This window comes from Anser cygnoides, chromosome 8, assembly GCF_040182565.1.
Source record: "Anser cygnoides isolate HZ-2024a breed goose chromosome 8, Taihu_goose_T2T_genome, whole genome shotgun sequence".
NCBI lineage: Eukaryota > Metazoa > Chordata > Aves > Anseriformes > Anatidae > Anser > Anser cygnoides.
The window spans coordinates 7,197,915-7,222,517 of NC_089880.1; the positions used below are offsets into that span (position 1 = coordinate 7,197,915).

General features: G+C 41.4%; 2 long non-coding RNA genes across 30 annotated transcripts in view; one reads left to right on the plus strand and one right to left on the minus strand.

Annotated features, from left to right (window-relative positions):
• The window catches only part of LOC106041951 (uncharacterized), a 132,945-nt gene that overhangs the window by 99,082 nt on the left and 9,260 nt on the right, over positions 1-24,603 (plus strand). For both annotated transcript variants that reach the window (XR_001210829.3, XR_010833315.1), the window contains exons 6-8: positions 4,910-5,038; positions 10,472-10,648; positions 12,674-12,784. This is a non-coding gene — a long non-coding RNA (uncharacterized lncRNA). The remainder of the gene's footprint in view (positions 1-4,909; positions 5,039-10,471; positions 10,649-12,673; positions 12,785-24,603) is intronic.
• LOC106041948 (uncharacterized) overlaps positions 16,400-24,603 on the minus strand; it is a 275,268-nt gene continuing 267,064 nt past the window's right edge. For 11 of the 28 annotated variants that reach the window (XR_010833310.1, XR_010833309.1, XR_010833307.1 and 8 more), the window contains 2 exons: positions 21,484-21,597; positions 16,401-17,815 (listed from right to left, as the gene is read on the minus strand). This is a non-coding gene — a long non-coding RNA (uncharacterized lncRNA). Of the gene's footprint in view, positions 17,816-21,483; positions 21,598-24,603 lie in introns of all 28 variants that reach the window. The other 17 variants (XR_010833294.1, XR_010833295.1, XR_010833297.1 and 14 more) reach the window with 5 other exon arrangements.

A 24,603-nucleotide genomic window follows, 5' to 3' on the forward strand; every position in this document is an offset into this window, starting at 1 on the left:
CATGACCAACAATACTGCACAAACACTGCATATTACTCTCTTCAAAACTTTTCAGCTATTCATTCAAGACACAGAAACAATTCCATGGGCCTGTGTGACCAAGTTATGAATGGTAAAAAAATCATGCTTGATTACTTTGGATTTATACAAAGAAATAACATCCTTTTTTGCATCATCTATCCAGTGATCACTGGATATTCAGAGAAAGCTGGATATAGTTTCTCATGATGTGATATTAGGAAAAAAGACTAATTTAATCTTGGTCAAAGTAGGTAAAAAGTCATTCAACTCTGGAATTAATACAAAATTATTTTCTGATGCAATATGGAATAGAAAAATATTACTGAATATTATTCACTTATCTTTCAAGCAGACAAAACTTTCGTAGTCTAATATCACACTCATTGCCCTGTTCAGTAGTTAGTATGTCAAGTGTGCACACTGGATCCTAAATTATACTGGAAAGCTTGAGAGTATATCAACATTTGCAGCATAAAAATGTCTTCCCTTTGATCATTCAAGCTTTCCATCACCCTAGGTGGTCCTAACTAATAAGGAACTGTGATCCTCTTTACTATTTGATTCCAGTAGCCATGCAACAGACCACATCCAATTAGTGCTGGCCATTATTGTTTTAGTCAACTGCTAAAACACTTATCTATAGATTCACGATCTTGTCTGTAAATCAGTTCCTTTTAACTGCATATTCATACATCACGTCACTATATGAATGGGAAACAATATTTCTTGCTCTCTTAAGGATTTAAAAATTCAATGTCTTTTTCTTGGAGATATTTTTTTTCCTCAATGCAAAAAAAGTGTGCAGGTGTTTTAATATATGTAATGTATATTACTGAGTGGGAGCCATATTCTGAAGTTCCATGCAAACATATACTATGAACAACATAAATCTTTGATTTTCTCTGGATATCTGTACGAAGTTCTTGGTATAAGAATCTTGTTTACAAGTCTGATATGCCAGTGTTATGCCCAGGCAGTCTGTGTTCAATCCCATGTCTCTGCTTCAGCAGCTCTGTCCCTTGTCTACCTTCTTATAGCTGCTGGGCACTAACATCCCTACTCGCTTTTTGTATTGAGAACTCAGAAAAATACACCTGCAGAGAAGGAATTAGCATCCTCAGAATTAAATACCTGCTCATGGTAACACTCTTTTGCCAGACAGCTATTCTGTAATGGATTTAATAAGGTGTAGTGCATGTTCTTGAAATCTTTGAACACAGGTGATCGTATACAGGACATCAGGAGTTAAGGAGAAGTTATGACTGCAGGATCACAATCACATTGAGCAGATGTCCAGCTGTGGAACAGGATGCTATGTATGTTTTGTTTAGATATTAGGTTTTAATGATAAAGGAAGAGGGCTTGATGGTAAAATTCATTAGCATGGTGACAGTTCCTAAATTTTTGAGGGAGTTTCAAGCAATTGCAACCAGGCAGGTCCTCTACTAATTTCTTTCCTGTATTAAAAAAAAAATAAAATTGAATTTGAGACTATTGAGAATGAGGAAGTTACCAAGGGGAAAGTGAGGAATGACCTATAGGTGCAGACCCAATCTCTACTGAAACCTTAGGCCTCCTCTTGCTTAGGTTATAGGTTGCTTTCATTTTCTGACCTAATAATTTTGGAAAATGTGTGTTTGTGATGAGATCATAGCAGGGTAAATGTTTCAGCTATGTAAGTTGCAGAAAGCCCTCTGGATACATAAATATTTCCCACCTTTGAGGTTTATGATAGTAACTTCCTCTCCTCAAATCTCGTGTAGGTAGCAGTACGCACCATGATCTCCCAGTACATGCCATACCATGGCTTGTGACTTAGAAGCACAGGATAGTCAGTGGTTCCTGCTGTAGTGTCTACAGCACCTATGGCTGACCTTAACCTTATCTTCAGCCCAGTTATTCCATCAGGATACTTTATCAGGCTGAATTATCTGACAGCAGGTCTTCCCAGTGCTCTGAAGGTCTCATGTCAGCAACCTGAAGCACTAAGTGTTGATTTTCAGCACTAGTCAGCTGAAAAAGTCAAACCTTTATAGTTTCATTGCTATACAGTCCCTTAATTCCACATACTCCTCAGAGTTTGGGTTAAAATCTCCTGCTAGTGGAACATACAGATTTAAGACTTCGGTTTACTTCCATTTTAATATATAGGTGTAGATTTAAATATATATAGATGTGTTTTAAATATTTGTGAAAGAAATAGACTTAAAAGAGGGGAAGTGTCTAAGAGAGGAACGACAAAACAGATTTGCTCTGAACTGCCTAGGATCATTTAAAACCAATGAATTAAAAATCAGGTAGTCAGTGAGGGCTATGATTTACACTACAGAGGTGATAAAGCCTTTTGTGTTCATATTTACAAAGAAAGCATTAAACTGCAGTGATTTTTGATTTTTTTCTTCCCACTAGGGAGAAATGTGAAACTCAATTTTACCCCCGATTGGAAAGGTGCTAATTTGTCTGACAAGTTGCTGGATTCTCAGCATGTTTGAGGTATCCTTGATGTATCAACACCTTCATGCTGAATGAAGGATGCCTTTAATGTGTAAATGTTTAGTACATATCCTATATCTCATTAGCCAAGAACAATACAAACCACACACAGGCAAGAAGGGTCAGAAAAAAGGTCCAGTCAAAGAAACCATCTTTTATGTCCTAATTAAGTGAGCAAACATTTGGAATACATCTAATTTGCAAATAGATCATCAAAAAATATGCTTGATGTTCATGGCCTAATATGTGTCCTAAAGGCCTGATAAGTCTAATATCCAACGGTGCATCCTGAATTAGTGTCATGTCGTAATGTTGTTGTTTTAAAGTTCTTACTGCAAGCAATATTGCAAAATATTTATTAAGAGTAGTAGAAGCAGTCAATAACCAAAACATAAAGGTATACTTTTCCAGATTATTTCTGTTGTTAGTCTAAACCTTGGTAAGTTACATGTAACTTTAGAAATTTAGTTTCATTGGCTCTCTTGTGAGAATGAAAACATTTCTAGGCAAAATGAAAACATTTCCTAGGGAAATACCATCTCTGTTTGAATGAAAGGTGGAATGGAGATTCCAAAAGTATAACAACATTAAAAAGAAGCCAAGCCGGTGGAAAATGGATACTTTAAAGAAAAGCTAGTAGAAATGTATGCATTTGCATTGAGCTGTAGCTCATGCAGAGCACAGGGCTGCTGGTGGTGGGGAGAGAGCTCAGCTAGATGTCTTCTGACGGGACTTTTCTGTCTGTGAGATGAGAAATGTGACAGCTCTGAATGAGGAATGGGAGGACCTGGTTGCCCACTGGTTATCCCTGCCATTTTCCTAGTTTTGAAAAGTTTTCCAGGCTGAGACAAGGGTTTCAAGTACAACAGGACTCTAAATTAGAATTTTGCTCATCTGTGTTTCTGATTGTTATCTTTAATCTCCTTCAGAATATACTGCTTCAGGTATTTGATTCCATGGTTTTGATAAATACAATAATTAAGCATACAATAGGGAGGGAAACAAAGGGCAAACAAACTCTGCAATTTAAATATATTAAAAAAAAAATAAAATCTTGGATTTTGCTGCCATAGATTTTTACAAGGAATAGGAGGTACAGCTGAGTGGCACAGGCTGCTGAGCATAGCCAGAACTTCAGTGCAGCCCAAATGTCTGCTGCGGACAGGGACAGGGAGACAGTGGTCTCCTGCAATCCATGGTCTAAGGTCACAAAGTTTGCCACGTTTCGCAGTTACTGAGCTAGAGTATTAAGAACATGGCTGTAGATGTGTTATATAGCAAAGGGTTTTTGCCAGTTGAGCTATAGCTACAGCTCAGCTGACCATCTGACTAAAATATCCTGCTTCTCAGCAGAGCTAAATAGTCTGTATAGACCCATTTACGGGTACAGCTATACTAATTACTATACTGAGCAATACAGAGTATGAGTTCATTGCAGTAGGTATTTCTGGGAAGTATTCCCAGCTTGTGGATTTTATTTTATTTTTATTTTTTAAATCCCTATTTGACAATCCTGGGTACATGTTTCCCAGGAGAGGAAACATTTTTAATACTGTGATTGAAAAATGGGTCTTTTTTGTAGTGCTGGTGAGATGCATAAAAATTATCTGCATCTATTTGCTTGTTATGCAAGTTTTGAAACTTGGTATTTAAATAAATCTCCATGATGTGTTTATGAAATTTTGCAAAATCCTTTTTCCAAGTTTAAAGTGTTTAAAACAGCTCCCTCTGTCCTGCACCAGAGGTGGAGCAAAGTGTTGGTCACCTGCCCCCTCTAAGTAAGGGCACTGAGTTCTGGGATATGGGGTCAGAGTCTGTCCAAGGTGGCCTCCAGGTCCCACCTCCAGGGCACTCGGGCTCTCTGCCCAATGTGCCCCCATTGCCCTTCCATTGCTAGCAGTCGGGTGGTGCTGGGAAGCTGCCCAGCAGCCCCAGCCGTCTCCTGGGCACCACCGTCTGCTGTCACTGTTGTTCTCCCCTGGAGCAGCCTCCCCTGGTGGGCTTGTTACCTACCCCATTGCCTATCCCACTCTGGTGCTGGTTTAGGTGGTGACTCTTGCACTCTCTCTAGACCAAAGCATAAGCTGGGCTTGAGCCCGTGGGGCGAAACACAGAGCTTCTTGTCCATGTGGAGCTCCTGGAGGGGGACAGTCATCTCATGTGGCCCTTGCCACGGTCCTTGCCAATACCTGCTTCTCTGCAGACCACGTGAAGACTCTGATGTGCTGCACACTTCTGGCTGGCTGTGTTCCAGTGCTGCGCGAGAGACTAGAGAATCTCTTTTAATTGCTGTTTATCCCCACTACCCAAAATCAAATGCCATTTGTCAGTCAGTTGCAATAGTGTCCTCATCCTGTATATGAGTTCATTCCTTCTTTCTGCTTCTCTTTTCCAGAGGTTGATCCCTTTGAACTGCCGAAACCTGATGACTTGCAATCAATAGTCTGTAAAACAATAAGGTCAGCAATGTGAAGATTTGGATTTTCCTGCCTCTAAAAGCAGACTGCTGTGCTGGGCCAGTGAGGTGAGTCTGACTTTAGCTGACTGCCTGATAGAAGAACAGTGCGAGGAAAGGGATTAAAAGTACCTGGAGACGTATTGAGCTGTTAATACAGTATCTGTCCCTTCTTATATATAGATGGGGGAAATATGGCTGCATAACCTTCAATAGGTGTGATTGATAAATGTCATTTTCTTGTTCAATATTAAATCACTGACAGACCCTTTGACTGGAGATTTGTTTTCTAAGGCCCACGTTCTACACTGTAACCTTGCAAAACGATTAGGGGCATTTACCAGCCCAGTCATAAGATTGGTCTTTCCAATGAAGGTGAAACAGCAGTCCGGTTTTATTTACTTATTTTTAAAATGTTTTCTTACCAATAAGATTATACTTACTTGTTCCACGCAAATAGAAATTTTAAAGAATTGGATGAATGGCAGAAATGTTATATGCTGTCATGCTTTGATATGAAATACAAGTTTGGATACAATTCCTAAGACGGCCTAAATTCAAGCTTCTAAACTGGATCTCAAAATAAAGCTGGCACCAGCAGCTCTGGACAATTTGTTTAACTTCCATGCACAGGGGGGCACATTATGTAATTATATGTAGCACAGAAAAAACTAGCATCGTACTTACCTACAGTCCAACCTGCCCACTTCTGAGTGGATCAATGCTGGCTCATACATCCATTTTAATCTGGCTCCCCTGAATGCAGCAGGACCTCATAGTAGCTTGGTTACACCCAAATTCATGTTGCAGTCAAAAGAATAATTAAAAAAAAAGAAGTAAGGATCAGGCAGCCAATCAGTGAAATGATGCTGAAGGAAATTTTCCTCAGATTTGACAAACTGGCATATACATGGCCTCAAGGGGTGCTGAGGTATTCAGAAATGCTATAGACAGTTATGTCCACATCAATATGTCTGTTATTCTTCATCTAAATAACAGAGAGAATATCTGTGACATTAAAAAAAAAAAAAAAGATGAATTTGCCTAATATGTGAGCAGGGCTGGGATCACAGTCCTGCATTGATGGAATAGCAGGGAGTGCCCGGGGTCAGTGGGTGAGTGGCAGAGCTGTGTGGGGATGGTTGCATGGGGCCAGCTCACGGCGCTGCCCCAGCCCATGGGTTAGCAAGGCCGGGTGAGCTATTCATAGTCAAGAACTTGCACACAGAACATAGTCCTTAGAAAAAAGAAAATAAAGAAACTGTTTTTTGACTAAAAGGTTGAAGCTTATGTGGTTTGAGGTTATCGTCTGATGAACAGTTTGTCCAAGGAGTTATTGCTAAAGTGATTACTGAGTGTTGTGGCAAGTGTTCCAAATTGATCAGATAAATCATGAGCGAACCAGCCACAGCAGCTGGGTGACATGTTCCTGTGTCTGACTGGCTGATGAAAACTCTCTGGATTAGTTAACTGTATAAATACTCATGATCACAAAGTTGCTGTAGGCTTTACATAAATTCACTGTGTTGGTTTCTAGTACTACTTGGAACTAGTAGAAGTTCCTACTAGTCAATTTACTAAGTGCTGTTAAACATTTATGTTACATTAGTGTCTGTGGCTTAAATCAGAAAAGCTGCAAGAACTAGCCAGCCTTCACAAAGTTCAATTTCTGCCTGGCAGAAGTTAGCTTGCATCAATTTGAAGAAAACCTACTGTAATGAAGTCTTCCTGTTGAGAGTGACCAAAACAGATCATAGGAAGGAGCACAGCACATAAGAAAAAAACAAACACCAAAACTGTTAGGAAGACAGACAAGGTACTTGAACAATTTTTTCATGGACACTTTGACTTTATGGTCTATATTCATTTACTTTATGTCACAGAGTTTTATGTCACAGTAGCAGTACTCGTAATAGGAACAAAACTCCATCTCTGACCTAATACAATAAGGACAAACATTTACATATTTAACCTCAATTTAGCTGTCTGTACTGGTAGGAGTGAGAGGTAGAAGAACTTAATTACACTTAGAGATCTTGTGATTGTTCTCTTCAAATACAATTTTTCCAATCCACAGACAAACTTATGTTTTTGTTAGGGTATTGATCATAGATTGTTTGTACACTTATCATGGATCCAAGTAAATATTAATTTCAGATCTGAATCTGACTATTAGATGCCTACACATTTATTGCTGCAGATTTTGAAAAGATTTAGTGGGACGCATGTGTAGAATTGTGAAATCAGACCTGGATCCCTGGAATTGCTCATTGACCATAAGCGTATGGAAAGAAGAGCACTGCTGTTTTCCTCTGGCTCATTTTTAGTTTTGGGATTCCAGTAGGCAATGCTAAATGTGAATCCCCTCAATGCTGACCCCTCCTGCATTCCCCTATGCAGCTGCACATTCTGAATGCTGTAAAAGCACATCACATAGCACAGTGGGATCTGCAAACATTTATACAGTAGATGAGCCACAGTAACTGTTCTGGTTTGAACTGGATATCATAGATAGTTTGTGCAAGTTCATGTATGAAAAGCCATATGCTGAAATGAAAATATAAAGAGGTAGGAAAAGAAAAACCATGCCTTTGTTTCTGTGAAGCGTTTCGTAGAATCAAAGAATGATAGATTATCCTGAGTTGGAAGGGGCTCGCAAGGATCATTGAATCCAACTCCCGGCTCCACGCAGGACCGCCCAAAAATTAGACGAAGTGTCTAAGAGTGTTGTCCAAGTGCTTCTTGAACTCCAGCAGGCTTGGGGTCGTGACTGCCTTTCCAGTGCCCAGCCACCCTCTCGGTGAAGAACCTTTTCCTAGTATCCAGTCTGAACCTCCCCTGGGTATTTTGCCCCAAATATCCAAATGTTGTTGCCCAAACACAGCCAAAGAATTTATTGTTCCTCTTTCATTAATGGTGTTTGCCTGCATAGCGTCAGGATTATCTATAGCTGAGACACAATTCACACTTCCCAGATCCATATTCCACTTCTGTGCTGCTGGGAAGGTCTGGCAAAGCCTCTCCTTGTTTGTGGGCACGTTGCATTGAACCATCTCATGGTGCGAGTTCAGGCAGCTTCGTTGTGTGCTGCTGACGGGAGCTGAGCGGGATTTCTAGCTGCTCCAGCCGGCTCCCATGCCGTGCTCCTGGCCGCTCGCGGGGTGCGCTGGGTGGGTGTCTGCGTGGCAGCGGCCCCATCGAGCTGCTGGGAGTCAGCAGCACTGCAGAAGCCACAGGGCGGCTCCTGGGTGTGCCTCAGCTCCTCGCTCTTCCCAGATAACTGGCAGTGGAATATAAAATTGCTCTGACTCCTTTTCTTTCCCTGGCGTATAGGGGCGTGCATGTATTTAACATATACATTCACAAACCATCAGCCTTAGCACTGTTTTCTCTTTTCCTAGATTACCTAGAGCTTCAGCTCATTTACAGCACTGTAATTCATTGACTCAGCAGCACAGACAGTCAAGGATACACCCCCTGGGTGCTTCATTTTTTCCACAGAAGTTCCCAGGGTGCCGAGGGTCATTTTCAAGGCTTGTGTCTGTCTAAGGCATTTGAAGGTCAAACCCAAGTGGTCTGTGGAGCTGCTTCATGCTCTGAAATCATGTTCTTCCAAAACTGGTATCTCCTGATATCGAAACAGTATCCTGGATGTGGAGATAACGGATTTTGCCCTTGGGAGCAAGCAGGGTGACCTTTTCACTCCTGGATGGTGGGTCTTGGGCACAGCCTTCCTACCAAGGAAGCCGCAATGAACCAAACACCCACGCCTTATATAAGGCGTCCTGGCAACTCAGGCAGAGCCAAGCTAATGTTGAGCAGAACTTAAATTAGTTATTGTAATTCCATTCAAACTGAAACTTCATGTGTGCCGACAGCATTCAAAGCACAGGATTTTGTTTCAGTTTTTCTAATTTCTAAACAGAACTTCGAGAATTTGCCTACTGGGCGTGATGCAGGATTTATGCCAGGTGTTAGCTTTTCCTTAGGCACCTCAGTGAAATAAGGGGCAGTTAACAGCTTCCACCACCTGACGTTCCTCATTACTTCTGTGGGCAGATGTTCAGCTCTTTAAACTTTCAGAATATTTAAAGAAATGTGGCCGCTGACCTCTGAAGCCCAAGGGGAGCTGGGTGGCTCTGAGCCTGTGAGCAGTGTACAGGCCCCTGCTCCGCCCAGGTGCCCCCTGGCACAGAGGAACTGCTCTGCTTTCTCAGGGACATTTGGATGTTGAATTCATTTCTCACAGTGGCCTTTCCCTCTTCTCCAATCTTCTTCAAAATGACCAGCAGAACCAAAATCGCGTTTGATTAAAAGAAAGAGAACGAGCTGAACTCCTAGCAAACAAACAAAAACAGTTTGAAATTTTTACTTCAAAAGCACGGCAGTAGTTTACCAGCAAGGACTGACTTCATTAATATTGCCTTATTTATGCTGTTACCATTACAGTTTTTCAGTGTTGCTGTTCAGAAACATTTTAAAGAGCCAACTGTTGTAGTGCTTTGAAATCTCTCTGCCCAGGAGTGAATCTTTGCATTAATTTCCAAAACAATCAGCTCTTCCATGTGGAAGCTCTGCAAGCTGATGCAAGCCCATCAGTTGTCAGAGACAAATAAAAAATAACAGGCTTCCTTATTCTACACCACTTTGCTTTTCTATTCATTGTCTCCTTCCACATTTCCGTATTTGCTCTCCAGCAGCAGCTACAACAGGCATGTGATGGGGTAGCACACACACGCGTGCATTCATGCATGCATGTCAATAGGCTGAAAAAATGAAAACCATTGCCTTATAATTCCCCTATATATTACTCTCGTATCATTTTTCCTTTCTCCTTATCATCCTTTCTTCCTTTCCCTGTCCTTTATATCTGTACATCTTCTCTGCTAGCATTTAATAATGCTGTTAACTGCCCTGACATTGTGAATCCAGGACTAAATGTGACCCCAAACTGCTGCCATTTCCAGGGCCTCTTGCTGCTGCGCACTGGCACTTCTTTTTGTGGTGCCAGAGCCAAATGCAGAAACCCGACATAGGAGCTGTGCGGGACATAGGGAGCTGACCTCCATGAAGTTACCCGGAAGTCATTCTGCCCAATTAGATCCAGAACCAGACCCTTATATCTTCAGTGTATGGCAACTGAGACCTGATTTAGAACATCAAGTAAGAACATGAAGGGCGATAAGGTGAGAAGCAGGCTTTTGTGCTGAGCTCTGGGGGTCCCGGCAGAGCGCAGCGCTGCAGGAACGCACCCAGGTGAGCCCAGCTGCCTCGGCATCGCTGGCATGTGCTGAAGTCAGGTTTCACTGCTTCAGGTTTCACCCAAGCTACGTGGGTTAATAGCGTGAACAGACAGCAAGCAAGAAACATTTATGCAATGTCGGCAGCGAAATTAGCATCATTTCCTTGCCGAAACGTTGTGTACACCAGCAAACACAGCAGTCTGAACAGAAGTTTCCAGTCCTGAGAAGTTACGTAGCTTGCAAATATTTTGTTTTACAGTTGTGGTCTTTATGTTGAAGTAAACTGCAAAAACATTGAAAAAAAACAGTTCTTCAGGATTAAAAGAAAGAGTGGAGGTAAAATAAATATGGAACAAACTGAATGTGGGTGCAGATGTCATCACAGCAGATCCGAGAGGCTCCCACTTCTGAGTGTGCTCCCACGAAAGCCTTTTTGGTGAGTAGCCACACGCACGGAAGAATTTGGGATTTTTCAGGGTGATCGTGCGGTTGCAGGTAACATCTTGAAGGGACGGGAGGAGCCCAGCGGCAAGCACCGGGCGGGCACAGCGCGCTCCAGCCCCGGCTCCGGCCGCCACCTAGCGGCTGTGCGGCCCCTGCTGGGGACAGGAGGGGCCCTGGGGGGGCGGCAGGGCTCCGGCCTGCGCTGCCCGGCCTCGGCCCTCTGCCTCGGGTGGATGCAGGGCGCTGCTTGCCACCGAACCCCCTGTTTGGAGCGTCTCGATTAAGTGCAAAGTGGGAGGAACTGAACCTTAAGAAACCTCCCCGCCCCACCCCCCCCCCCCCGAAAAAAAAAAAAGAAAAAAAAGAAAAAAGGGAAAAAAAAAGAAAAATAAAAAAGAAAAAAAAAAGAAAAAAAGAAAGAAAAAAAGAAAAAAAAAGAAAGGGAAAAAAAAGAAAAAGGAACCCCACCACCAAACAAATTAAAAACACCTCCACCAAACAAACAAAAACAAACCCCAGCACCCCGTTGATTTCCTATTCATTTTCACTGCTTTTCCTGTAGTCCTTTATACTATATTATTAAGAGGCCCTCATACTCTGACACCACATAGCAAGATAAAACTAAAACACAGGTTTTTAATCTGTTTTGTTATTCACTTGTACCAACTTGGTAAAGCTACTGAAAGCAGGAGTAAGGGCACATGCATTTCTAAAGACAGGCTTTGTAACTTAAAAATGACAGCAGCTCCTAAAATACAGCGCTGTTCTATAGAAAAGCAAGTAAAATAACGAAGTACACTACAGTTCAGTTGTTACACTGCTGCTGTCAGTCAATGTAATTCCTACCAGCTAACAATAAAAATGTTTTGACATGCAATCTTGTACACACTTCAGTAATAGTTACCTAACAGGAACTTTCAGCCATGGAAATATTTCTTTTTCCGCTGCCTTAGAATCACGAACATTTTGTTGCAATACAAGTCCTGCTTTACAGGACACCTGCCAATGGCAGCAGCCACCAGAACCAACTTTGTGAATTGCATTGTACAGAAGAGGCGTAGAACACAACAGTTATATTTCATAATAAAAAACAGCTTATCATCAGGGACAGCAGGCTTTAGTTTCTTACAGAAAAATACCATCAGATCAGACGGCGCTTGTAATGGGAAATGGAGGCTCTCCCAGTTGACTTTGGCTAGTTAGTTCCTTTCAGGCTCCAGCCTGAGCCGAGGCGGTGAGGTGATTACGTGTTGGGTGATGATGGAGCTAAGGGGTGCCCAGCTTGTGCTTAGCCCCATGGGCATTAACAGCACCCAGCACAAGCAGAGGCTGACGCAGTGGTTGTGTCCACGACGCCTCCGTCCCCAGCTCAGGAAGGCACAGGAGTCCACAGCTGCTGTTATGGTCATTCCCGCAGCACTCAAAAAGTAGCTGGATGGTGCAGGAGTGCTGCTGTGCTGGGCTCCCCACCACACTCCTTTTGGAGTCATGCAGGGATGTGGTTTGCTCTCCCCGTGGAAGAGATCTGTAAATGATTTGAAGGTTCAGAGTTCAGGGGTGGTTTGGAAAAACACCCGGCAGGCTGCAATGCCCGTGGGGGAGCGGTCTTGTTAGATAGGTTGTCTCTGGGTATTTCTGGCATTTCACCTCCTGACTGAAGTCAGGAAAACTCAAAGAAAGAAAAAAATATGGAAAAATACATCCAGACACTTCCAAAATTGGAAACTAGTTTCCTAACATTTAGTCAAAAGCACAAGTCAGTTCTTGTTTTAACCGCCCAGTCCTCCTTGGAGTAGAAAATATTCAGTGCAATTTCCTTTCAGATATCAGATAAGCAGCATAAATAGCCACCCAAGAATCAGAGATGTGACTAATTCCCATTCATTAGAAGTGTGCAACATAAATAAATATGTGTTTTGCTACTCATTAATTATACTGGGATGCCTCCAGCTCTGTCACATGTATCCATGTCTGCTTCCATGTCGCCTTCGAATAAATCTGCGTCGCCATTCTACAGGTCTGTACCAATGAGAGGAACCAGGAAAGGCTGTGAGCCACGGGCATCTCCCCCACTGCCTCTGCAATGCTGGTTTCTGGGGATATAGGAGGAGGAGAAGGGCTCCAGAGGGTAAGATACAGCTACTAATTTTGTTACTGGCATAACATCGTGTGTCTGAGGTTCAATTCCCAGATGGCTTTCCTAAGCCATCAAATTGCAAATACTGCTGGGGAGTTTTGTAATTCACCTCAGCAGTATATGTAAACACTACTTAATGGATGGCTTTAAGGCTGTGTTCCTGTTCCCAGGATTTTTCACTGCAGTGTTGGAGCTTTCCCTAGGGCTGTGCACAGTTTGCCGTGCATCCAGGGACCAGGCAAACTGTGCCATTTCAGTCCAAGTTGATTATGTTTTTTAACAGAATTATTATTATTATTATTATTATTATTATTATTATTATTATTATTATTATTATTATTATTATAAGAACTTTGAGTCACCAAATCTAAAACTTCCCTTGTAAATGTATCAGTTCTGAGGGGAAAGTTTCTCAAACAGGACGAAATGTCTGTATAGGAAAAAAAAACTTCAGTGATTAGGGCACTTGCATATGGGAGCCCTACAGTCAGCAAAGAGTGGTGATTTATGAAATAGTAAGCCAGCAAGGGAATCAAGCAGAGCAAGGATTTGAACCTGCTTTCCAGACTAGTTTCCCACTCGTTGGTTCATGGGCTCAGTATACCCTCTTAGTGCCAATCCATTTTGTAGAGCTAGCTAAATATTCATTAAGTTTGGGATAAAAACAACATAAGACAGCAGTTACAGTAGCTGCATGAGGTATGGGCCGATCACGCTCAAGCCCTTGATTCACACTGGTCAGAGGAAAGGCTCGTGCACAGCTATCATCTCACATACTGTGAGCTTATGCAGGACATGGCTCTCCATTCAGCATCACCCAGAAACAAACACAAATTCCTCACATATTTTTTGCTTGATTCTGCCTACCCCAATGTAATGGAAATGAATAAAATTAAAAATTGGGCTGTATATTTATATTCCCATTTTCTGTCTTACATCTCATTACTGTGTAAGCCTGCTTTTAAATTGTCCACAGTGCATTTCTGGCTATTCCAAGATTACCCTGAAAGAAGTCATTGTGTTTAACTTTGAAATTAAAGCTGGTGGGAATGGAGGATGCCCCAATATTAATTATATTAACAGAAAGTGATGGTGCGAGGTCAAGGGGAAGTGCAGAGCTAGAGTGCTCAAAGTATCATCAGTTTTGTCATGAAAACAGATGTGCTCCGGTGCTTCTCCTTTCCGCGTATGGGGAATTTACTCAAGATCAGGATCTTCTTTGATCATTGCCTCAAAGGTTTTTGTCCCATTCTTCTACTTTCTACCTTTCAGAAGGGATCATGTATATTTTTCCCTTTTCCTTTTGTTACCTGTTCAAAAAAAAAAAAAAAAGACAAAAGAAAAAAGAAAAGAGGCCACAGCATGGGGCAGTGGCCCAGCTCTGCCTGGTGCTGCAGTGCCCATTGACAGCAACCTCACGCAGAGGTCCTGGTGCTGAGAGGAGCAGCTCAGCATTGCCTGCTGCACACCTGCCTGCCAGTAAGATGTGGTCAAAGGGACCCTTTCAGGTAATCTGCTGAGCTAGATGGTAGCAGTAGCCCTTTAACATGAGGAAGACAAGGGGCAGTGAGGCCTCCCAGGCTCCTACTTGTGGTATTTCATCTGCTGGATGCTGCAGATGCTGTACGCTCAGTGAGAACGACAGGAGAAGCTAAGATTAGTTTTTAGCACAATTTTACATTCTTCTGTTCTGGGCTTGTGCCAGATCTTAGTGTTACTCTAATGATAACTGTAGGGGACATGTATACACGTGAACTCACTTTACTACAAAAATCAAAAGAGAACGGACATTTACAGCTGATAATCCAAAATGTAACTGATCTCTCTGTTGACAGAGAAGTGTTTATATGACCAGAGATTCAGAAACCTCCAACAGATCGGCCAGCCTTCCCGCAGCAATACCGTGTGAGGTACCGTAGCATGCTGCAATGCCTAACTCCTCTGACCTGAGCAAGAAGGTGTGCATTGCCCCACGGCCGCGCTTCTGTGCTGACTTGAAGCAGAGGGAACATGCGCTGTTGTGCTGGGCTTTGTTCCATAGGGCTAGGCTCGCTATTTAAACCACATGGTGAATTATGAGCGTGTAAGTAGGAGGAAAACTAAAACATATTTCACTGAGTTCTAGAAAAGCTCTGAATGGCTGTCATTTTTATCAAGGTTTTGTGTGTTCTATCCAAACACCACACAATTGTGCTGTATCATTAGAGTAAGGTGGGCTACTGCATTACACTTTGAGAGGTGACTACCTCAACTGCAGTGGGTGCAGCTTGTAGCCCTGACTCTTAGAAATCGAGGCTGATGCTCAGAGATGAGTTTTTGGGTGGTGGAGAAGGATTGGTAAGGCTGGAGTTAGACAGTTCCTTTTCCTATGTATGATGGGGTATTTCTAGTGATTTGTGAAGCTGTCCAGGATGAACTTTTGAGATTCAGGTAGCAGCAACAAAATGGCTCCTACGTTTTTCAGCTGCACCTGCAGTTAACAGGAGTTCTGTAGGTTGGTTTCACTGGTGATTTGAGGGATGACACCTTCTCCTGAAATGACTGTTCACAATTACACCTGTACTCTGATAATTAGGTGGCATTCATGGCCAGAAAATTGAAGCAGTGTTAGATGATTTTGGAGCTGTGTTAGTGCTGAGCCAGAGTGCAAAGGGTGTTGGAGCTTGGATCACAGCTGTAATGCTGTACCTGCCCTTGATTATATTACTGAAGCTCTGTGGGATGCAGTTCTCTTGTTGAAAATAGAAATCAGTGGTATTTGCCTATCACAGAACAGCACAACAGGCTGTTAACTCAAGTGGCTTGTATATGTGAAGATGCACTGAAACTGCTCAGAAAGCTCCACTAGCTAGTTGGGTTTTGGACCTGAGTTTATTTTGCTTCGCTGCATTCCAGTGTAACAATTGCAATGGTTCATCTTCAATTTTGTGTGTCTTTCTTCTAATCTATGCACCAAGCTTGGTAGCAACATTATCAGGAAAGGAACTGAAGTGTCAGGGTTTCTGACAATTTGGGCTTGAAAACATTGTGGGAGAGCTTTCAAGATTTTGCTGTCTTCAAACCAGAAATGCAGTTTAGCTTTGGTTTATCTTTGAACCTAACTTTAATGCAAAGCGTAGCTTCACATACTGCAGTTTTGACTTTACCTAATAAAAAATACATATAAAACAAGTAGAAATAGAAAGAAAAGACCTACTTTGCAGAAAAAAATAGCCTGACATTAGAGAATGAGGAAGCCTGACAAACTTGTGGTGTTTGTTCTTGTTCAGCTACAGCGAAGGCAGATTAGGTATAAATTACTCAGTGAGCAAATGTCTTGTTTTCTCAGTAACTCCACCTCTTTTGGGCATCCTGCCCTGTCCCCACCCCTTGCACTTGTCTGCATGTCTTAATGGCAGTATTCATGCAGCTGGTAATTTATGTGTCTGAGAGAGAAGATTTACACAGAGCCTTCCCTTCAGTTATTCAGAAAATTTGAGATACAGTATGGGATTTGTTAGGTCCCAAACTCTAACTTAAAAATCACAAACGTCTTGAGGGCTGGACTTGAATGAGATAAACTTTACATGGAATAACTCAACCAGAAGTTAGTTCTTAGGTCTTCACTTTACACCTAGTTACGAAAGTTTGTCTTCAAAATAAATACAATGCCTATTGTAACATAAGCACACAGTAATTTGGCTCCGACTGAAGCAGTTCGATGTGCTGCTCTGGAAGACAGACAGAGCTGATCCAGTTACTGAAACCTACTTGATTCAGTTGGTGTCTCGTGTCATAAACACGAATTGTTAATTTCATATTACTCATAACAGGCGCACTGTGAATGTTTGCAGAGTTTATAGGATATCAGTTACAAATGTAATTATACCAGCCATTCCTCAGGACTGACACCAGTTTCAAATTAGAAGCTGACAGGCCTCACCTGCTCCTGAGTTCACCGACAGGTCACCTTCTTGTCATTTTGGCTGTCCCCCCATCAAAATGACATCTGTGTTCATAAAGGGACAGTGAGGGACTCTAAGTTGTTAGAATTGTTGAAGAATAAGAATAAGGTGTCATTACTCCAATAATGTAGTGCTCAACTTTGGCCTTTCAGATGGCGTGATGCTTGTAGCACCTGACAATGTTTCCAGATACAAGAATAGCTGGTTCGGAGGGGCAGCAGTTGTTCCCTCTTCTACCCATGGATGCTAGGCATTCAGCTCAGCCCTAGCCACAGAGTACAGACAATCCCGGAGACTTGAGCAAAAGGCTTCAAAATACCTTTACTTTTTACATAAAGGAACAGTACATTAGCTTAAATTGAAACATTCAGAGGAAGCTATTACACATTCAGATTTTTTAACAACCTATGAAAGGCTAAAAGTACTGTTCAACAAACAACTGGATAAAATACATTTTAAACCTTTACAATTTGTTGGACATTTGCATTAATTTATTTACATGCCATTTATGTAGATGCAAACCATAATTTTACGTGGAATTGTCCTGGCTCTTGAGAACCCATTCCTTCATAATAGAAGATTCTTCATATTCACTCAGTTAATCTAATGCAGTTGAGATAGGGCAGTCCAATTCCTATGTCCTGACACTTCTCAAAACTAGGAAAAAGTGCATCCACCTTCAAACACAGACTTTGGAATTAGTTTGTTTATGTCATTAAACAAGTGGAAATGTCAAGATCCAAACAACTTCAAACTTTCCAGGTTAAAGATCTGGGCTCCCCTAGATTTCAAGTTTATTTTAATAATTACATGCACTAATATAGGTGTGCCTTCTATGGAACAGCTGTACATATATGTTCTTAAGGCTTGGGTTTTACAGGGAGTTAAGTAAATGTATACATATAATCCCATTGAAATTGCCTGGTCCATTGCTGCTGTGTGCAGAGGAAGGTCTCTGGGTGAGCTCCCAGTCATGGGACATTAAAAGCTTTTCTCCTTGAAGCTCTACGTGCTGGACAGGCCCATTCTCGCCTTCGGCTCACGTGTATGCTGGTGGGAAAAGGGCACAGACATATTCCTGAGAGGGTAGGAAAGGATAAACAAGATGTTGAATTGCACTTTGCCAAATGAAAGGCTCAGAGCAGCCAAGGAAAATCTTTTTTCTTTTCCCCTCACTAAATTAGACCTTTATTTTTGTCTTAGACACTGTGGCTAGCAGAGCTGTAAGGACATTCACAGTTATCATAGTTGCCATCATTCTCTGAAATCTGTCCTTGATTTTATTTTCTGCTCCAGGAAATATTATAGTATTGTTATTTTATCTATCTTAAATAAACCTAAGGCCTGACTACTCATGGTGTAAACAAGCATGACTTCAGGAAAGCAATGCTGATTCATGCCATCCGTGTGTCTGATTCTTAATATAAAAGGGAACATGTTACTAGAGAGTAAACAGAAGCAAACCTTTGTAATAGAAATTCATGTCATCAACATAGACAACCCCCTCCAGTGATCAGCAGGAAAAAAATACCCAAGGTAGATTTACACAGAAGCCACCACTTTTTTTTTTTTTTTAATGATTTGGATATTGATCATTTTTAATCTTCTTCTCAGAACAACTGGGAGATCTATTATAGCTTGAGCCAGCCATGAAAAGCGGGTCCGTTCTTTAACCTGCACCAATTCACTTGGACATATTTTATATCTCCAGGGATTCAGCCACAAAGTCCATTAGAGCATCAGATGCAGTGAGGTCAAATCAATTGTCCATACTGCAGACAAGGTAACCATCATTTACTGTAATTCTCCCCCGTCATGGTAGAGGAGAGGAAAGGTTAAAAGCTGTATTACCACGAGGCTGCCTCATCTATCTTTTAGTATATTGGTAATACCTAAACATTGCTTAAAGAACTGAATGTGCAATCTTAAATCTATGTTAAACTGGATTTAAAGGTTAGATTGCCAAATCAGAAATTTGCTAATGATATTTTCTTCAAGGAAAAGCAGGAAAAGATACCTTTTTTTTTAATAAGAAAAAGCAAAAAGCTTTAAATATATTGTCACATCTGACAAGACCCATCCAAAGCAATACTGAACATTCATCTCAGAATGACCTGAATGACTGATATTTATCCTTCCCTATACATAGATATATTTACCTATGAAGTAATTTGCTGTCATCTCTTTAAGCTGGAGATGCTAAGACAGTCCAAAAACAAAAGAGGAAGTAAATTCAGGATGTATATTTTGCACTGTAAATCAAGTCCTTATGTGTTTGCACTCTAGGATGGGCAATAATAATTGACTGAAGCAATCACTGCTGTGGGAAAACAAACGTCCTGGCAGTGTCGCATCTGAAGGTCAAGTCTGATGACATAGTAAGCACCTGAACTCTCACTGACTCCTGGGGAGGTGGCGGTCGCTGAGCACCTCCCGGAGCTCGCCTGGCGGGGACAGATTTACACAGTCATTGGGTCTGGGGGTGAGGATGCTTTTTCTCCCCCACCTCCCTCTGTTGGGTCTGCAAAGTCATTTATTTCCATTACACTGCCATACTCTCTGGCTCCTCTGCTCTGTGTTAGCTGCATGAAACCAGAGAGAAAATGCAGTTCTGTGCTGCCAGAAACCGTGTTCCTCCTCCTTTGAATAATTGTGCTGTCCCTGATTCACTTCACATGAGCTGATGTGTTGCTTGCATGCAGGGGAACCATGCCCACCCCTGCCATGCATGTGAGAGCTGTAGCGCTGCAGCCCAGTCCTTGTAGGACTCTGTTGAAGTGGGAAGCAATAAATCCAGCCTTTTCTAGGTTAATCTTTTCTCTTTCCCTGGATTACTTTAATCCTGGTCTATTTTCATTGAGAAAGTGATTGAATGAAGAGCTACTTAGATTTTACATATTATAGAAATCTTTTCACATCTGTAGAAATTAGGCATTTTTTTTCCTTCTGTCTGAGAAGCTAAGTTGCAGAGCAAACATACACATGCATTTAAAGTAAACCCAAAGAAGTAAGGAACAGAAAATAGTTGCTGTTACTAGTTGCATATCGAATATATTTCTATGGCTGACATACCTTCATGGTATTCATCTTGGGAGAAAATGGGAAGAATATAGGGAATGTAAGAGCTGATGGTGTAGGTTACAGATTAATAAATATTTTTATAATGAAGCTTATTTTTAAATGCTAGGGTTTAGTACTCAGCATAGTAAATTCTAATTTCAGGTAATGTGGGTATTCAGTAACCATAAAAAGAAACTGCTATAAGTTTTGTATGTGTTGAAGGAGAGATAAACGTGCTTTAGATTAGGTGTTACATACCATTCACTTAGCTGCTTTTCCTCTTCTGTTCCCTCTTTTTATCACTTACCTTAACACAGATTCTTTGTGGTTCCTTTTTCTCAGTTTATTTTACCCATCCTTTCTGAATTCATCTCAATGCATGTCTACTCAGAGGTTTTTCACTAATCCTCAGAGCAGTGCAGATTGGCATTGTGCCATAAAATAATAATGTTACAACTATAAATCTATAGTGGGTAACTCCTTACAAAGTTAAGTACCAGAACAGCTAATGTTATTCATTTATATTTTAATAAACAAATTATGAAATACATACATAAGGAGAATGTAAGGCTAAGAAAGAAAGAAATTCATCCCAGAGTTTGGAAAGAAATGAAAGGTTAAAAATATACTTTCCTTCATAATAGCACAAAATTAGGACTGCATGCAGTTTGCATGGTTTGTTGTTTTCCTTGTTCTGGAGTACCTCTCAGATAGCTCGCAGTTTAGCAATACCCTCACTGCTGGTACATATTCTGCAATGCTAATTCAGAGAATGGTCCACTGGGTTATTTAGCTGAAAAGTCTCAAAAGAGATCAGACAAACTTTGCTGTTCTTTGGCTTCAATGGATATCACAGCCCTGCCTGAAAGACCACTGAGCTTAATAGAAAGGATCTGGAAAAATGCTTACTGAAATCAATGAGAGGAAGAGCTTTAACTCCAGTGGTTAACACTTCATTCTGGCCCTTTTCTCAATAGATACAGACATTGGCTCTGCAATGCCTAGTCTTTGTAAGATCAATACAACAAACCTGACTTGTCCAATGGGTGTGTGTTTACTATGTGCTGTGTTAGCATTACAAGTCAGATCAGACTTTTGAAAAATGAGTATTTGATTTTACAATAATTCCAGCCTGTGCAGCAAACAATTTTTTTAAGGAAATCTGTTTAACCAGGAAAATCACTAAGGAATTCCTTAAGAGTTATATATAGCTCTTAGTTGACAGACTTCCTTAAAGAACTCCTTTTTCTATGTCTACAGTAATTAAAATAAAAGTTGTCCTTCGAGTATTTGCTGTTGGCAAGATGTATTTAGTTTAATTTCCTCCAAATGCTAAAGAGCGGTTGTTACGGAGTAGTTCGGTCTTGTGAACATGAGAGAGATTCAGATTCTCAGAATTTGTCATAAAGTAATATACTCAAGCAGACATTTTTGATTCTCCTGGTCACTCTGAGAGAGTGCAGTAATTGCCTGCTCATTGCATCAGCAGTCACTGTCCTGGAAGCCGAGTTAATATCACGACAGCTGTAGCATTACAGACAACATCGGTGCAGGGTTTGGGGGACAAAATTCCTCTCCAAGTAACCAAAAAAGGCAGGACTGATTACAGAAAATGGTGACATTAGACAGAACTGTTCTGAAAACATGCATGAAACAAGCAGAAGTGCATTTGTGAGCAAGTCTTACCCTGGGTGTGGCTTGGGTTATGTCGCTGCTTGACTGTTTGATGTTAAAGATGAAACACAAGAGTTTCAGTAGGAGGTTACCAAGGTCATCTCTTCTTTTGAAAAGTAACTTACTCTGTTAAAAGTTGAAATGCTTATTAATGAAAGACATCTTACATCTGTATGCAAATGTTTCCTACAATGCTATATAGGCCATCAGAGGAGACCTTAATTACAACTTTAATTCCTGCTGAATTCCTGATGTTCAGAACATGAAAAAAAGGTGCCAGTATTTGTAATCAAATGAAAAAACAAGTAGCTTAGAAAGAACACACACAACCACAAACCAAACCTAAGTGCTTAATTAAACATCTTGGTATTTGCTTCGGGATTGGATTTTGGGCTGAACTTTCTTGTAACAGTTCTTCAAGGCTGAGGGAAAAGCACGGCAAATGGAGAGTTCTTGCTTTACACAGATCCATCTACTTTGCTTACGAGTTTGTTAACTAACTGTCATCGATGATGATTAAAAGAGCAATGTATATTTCTCCAAACCAGCAAAACGGTGAGAAAATAGATCAAAATGAAACATTACGGTCAACCATAGAGTCAACTGGAGAGGTCCCAGATGACTGGAGACTTGCTAATGTGACACCCATCTATAAGAAGGTCCATAAGGAGGACCCGGGGAACTACAGACCTGTCAGCCTGACCTCGGTGCCAGGGAAGGTGATGGAACAGGTCATCTTGAGTGCAATCACACAGCATGTGTGGGACAAACAGGAGATCAGGTCCAGCCAGCATGGGCTCATGAAAGGCAAGTCCTGCCTGACCGACCTCATCTCCTACTTTAACCAGGTGACCTACCTGGTGGATGAGGAAAAGCCTGTTGACATAGTCTACCTAGACTTTGGCAAGGCCTTTGACATGGTCTCCCATGGTATTCTCCTGGAGAAGCTGGCAGCCCGTGGCTTGGACAGGTACACTCTTTGCTGGGTTAAAAACCAGATGGATGGCCAGTCCTGGAGAGTGGTGGTGAATGAGTGAAATCTAGCTGGTGACCGGTCACCAGCGGTGTTCCCCAGGAGTTGGTGTTGGGGCCCATCCTCTTTAAAACCCGTATTGATGATTTGGGTAAGGGAACTGAATGCACCCTCAGTAAGTTTGCAGATGACACCAAGTTGGGGGGAAGCGTCAATCTGCCGGAGGGTAGGAAGGCTCTGCAGAGGGACCTGGACAGGTTAGATTGATGGGCAGAGGCCAGTGGGATAACATTCAACATGGCTAAGTGCTGGGTCCTGCACTTTGGCCACAACAACCCCATGCAGCGCTACAGGCTTGGGGCTGACGGCTCGAACGCTGTGCAGAGGAAAAGGATCTGGGGATGCTGACTGATGCTCACCTGAACATGAGCCGGCAGTGTGCCCAGGTGGCCCAGAAGGCCAATGGCATCCTGGCTTGTATCAGGAATAGTGTAGCCAGCAGGAGCAGGGAGGTGATTGTTCCCCTGTACTCTGCTCTGGTGAGGCTGCACCTCGAGTGCTATGTTCAGTTTTGGGTCCCTCAGTACAAGAAAGACATCGAGGCCCTGGAGCATGTCCAGAGGAGGGCTATGAAGCTGGTGAAGGTTCTGGAACACAAGTCCTGTGAGGAGCGGCCGAGGGAACTGGGGTTGTTTAGTCTGGAGAAGAGGAGGCCCAGGGGACCTTATTGCTCTCTACAACTACCTGAGAGGAAGGTGTGGGGAGATGAGGGTCAGCCTCTCCTCACAGGTAACTAGTGATAGAACTAGAGGGAATGGCCTCAAGTTGTCCGGGGAGGTTTAGGTTGGAAATTAGGAGACATTTCTTCTCAGAAAGAGTGGTCACGCGTTGGAATGGGTTTCGCAGGAAGGTGGTGGTGTCACCGTCCCTGTGGGTGTTTAAGGAAAGGTTGGACGTGGTATTAAGGGAAATGGTTTAGTGGGTGGCATTGGTGGCTGGGAGGCGGTTGAACCAGATGATCTTGGAGGTCTTTTCCAACCTTAATGATTATCTAAAAGATCTTCTACTTTACCACATTCCCAGTTTAAACAAATTTGTCAGATTAATTCAAGGTTAAATTTTCCAAGATTTTGAAAGATAGAAAAACAGTAGAAATATTTCCATGAATTAGACGAAGAAATCTATTTGGTTTTGTCCTCAATGCCCTCACTTCCAACTCTGAGTTCAGAGTTAATATACTTTGCTGCTGAATGGAAATCTGAAAGGGAAATTGGCTTCAAACAAAAGTGAACATAACCAATTTATTTTCATTACTGAAGTTGAGGAAAATGCAATATGTGTGAAAGGAAAAAGTTATATTATTGGAATAGGAAACATTTATTTTAAAAAAAGTAAAAAAATAGGAAAAATGAAGAAATTAGATGGTTTTTAAATACAATTTTTAAGTAGGCAAGGTATCCCTTTCAGCACAGTGTGGGATATAACATTAATCTTAATTGTCTGTAATCTAAAAAACTGTGTATGTTTCCTCATAAGAACTTTCCTCATAAGATTTTGCTACATTACCTCATTTTTACCCACAGAAGGCAAACTGCTAGATTTTTGGAGACTGCTAGCAATGTTTTTATTCCTATGACAATTAGTTCATCTTGACCATCTCTGCAATGAACTCATGAAGAACTTTAATATTAAGAAGCACCTCATAAATCATTTACAATAAACCTGAAGGAATATTGAGCATTTGTAAATATGACCTCCCTTTGCAGGATTTGTCTGTCTTTTTTTTTTTTCTTTTTTTTTTCCCTGAACCTTTCCTCTAATTATCTTTAAATCTCCATGAAAGTAGCTAAAGAAACTGGAACTGAGATTTGTAGTAATATTAGTCATTTTACTAATGGATATTCTATAGCTTGTCCGTTTTTCCACTTCCTCTTACCTGGTCCCTTCATAACTCAGACAGTTAGACAGACTCTTAATACGCTTTGGTTGGAGCCAAGGGGTCTTACGAATGTAATTTATACAGTAGTTGTTGATTTAAATGGCAAAACCCCCAAATCTTATGCTTTTTAAAAATGTAAATCTATCTGGATCTCATTAACAGAGGTTCTTGACTACAGTAGAAACTCTTTCATTTTTTCAAAAACTATTCGTTTTATTCA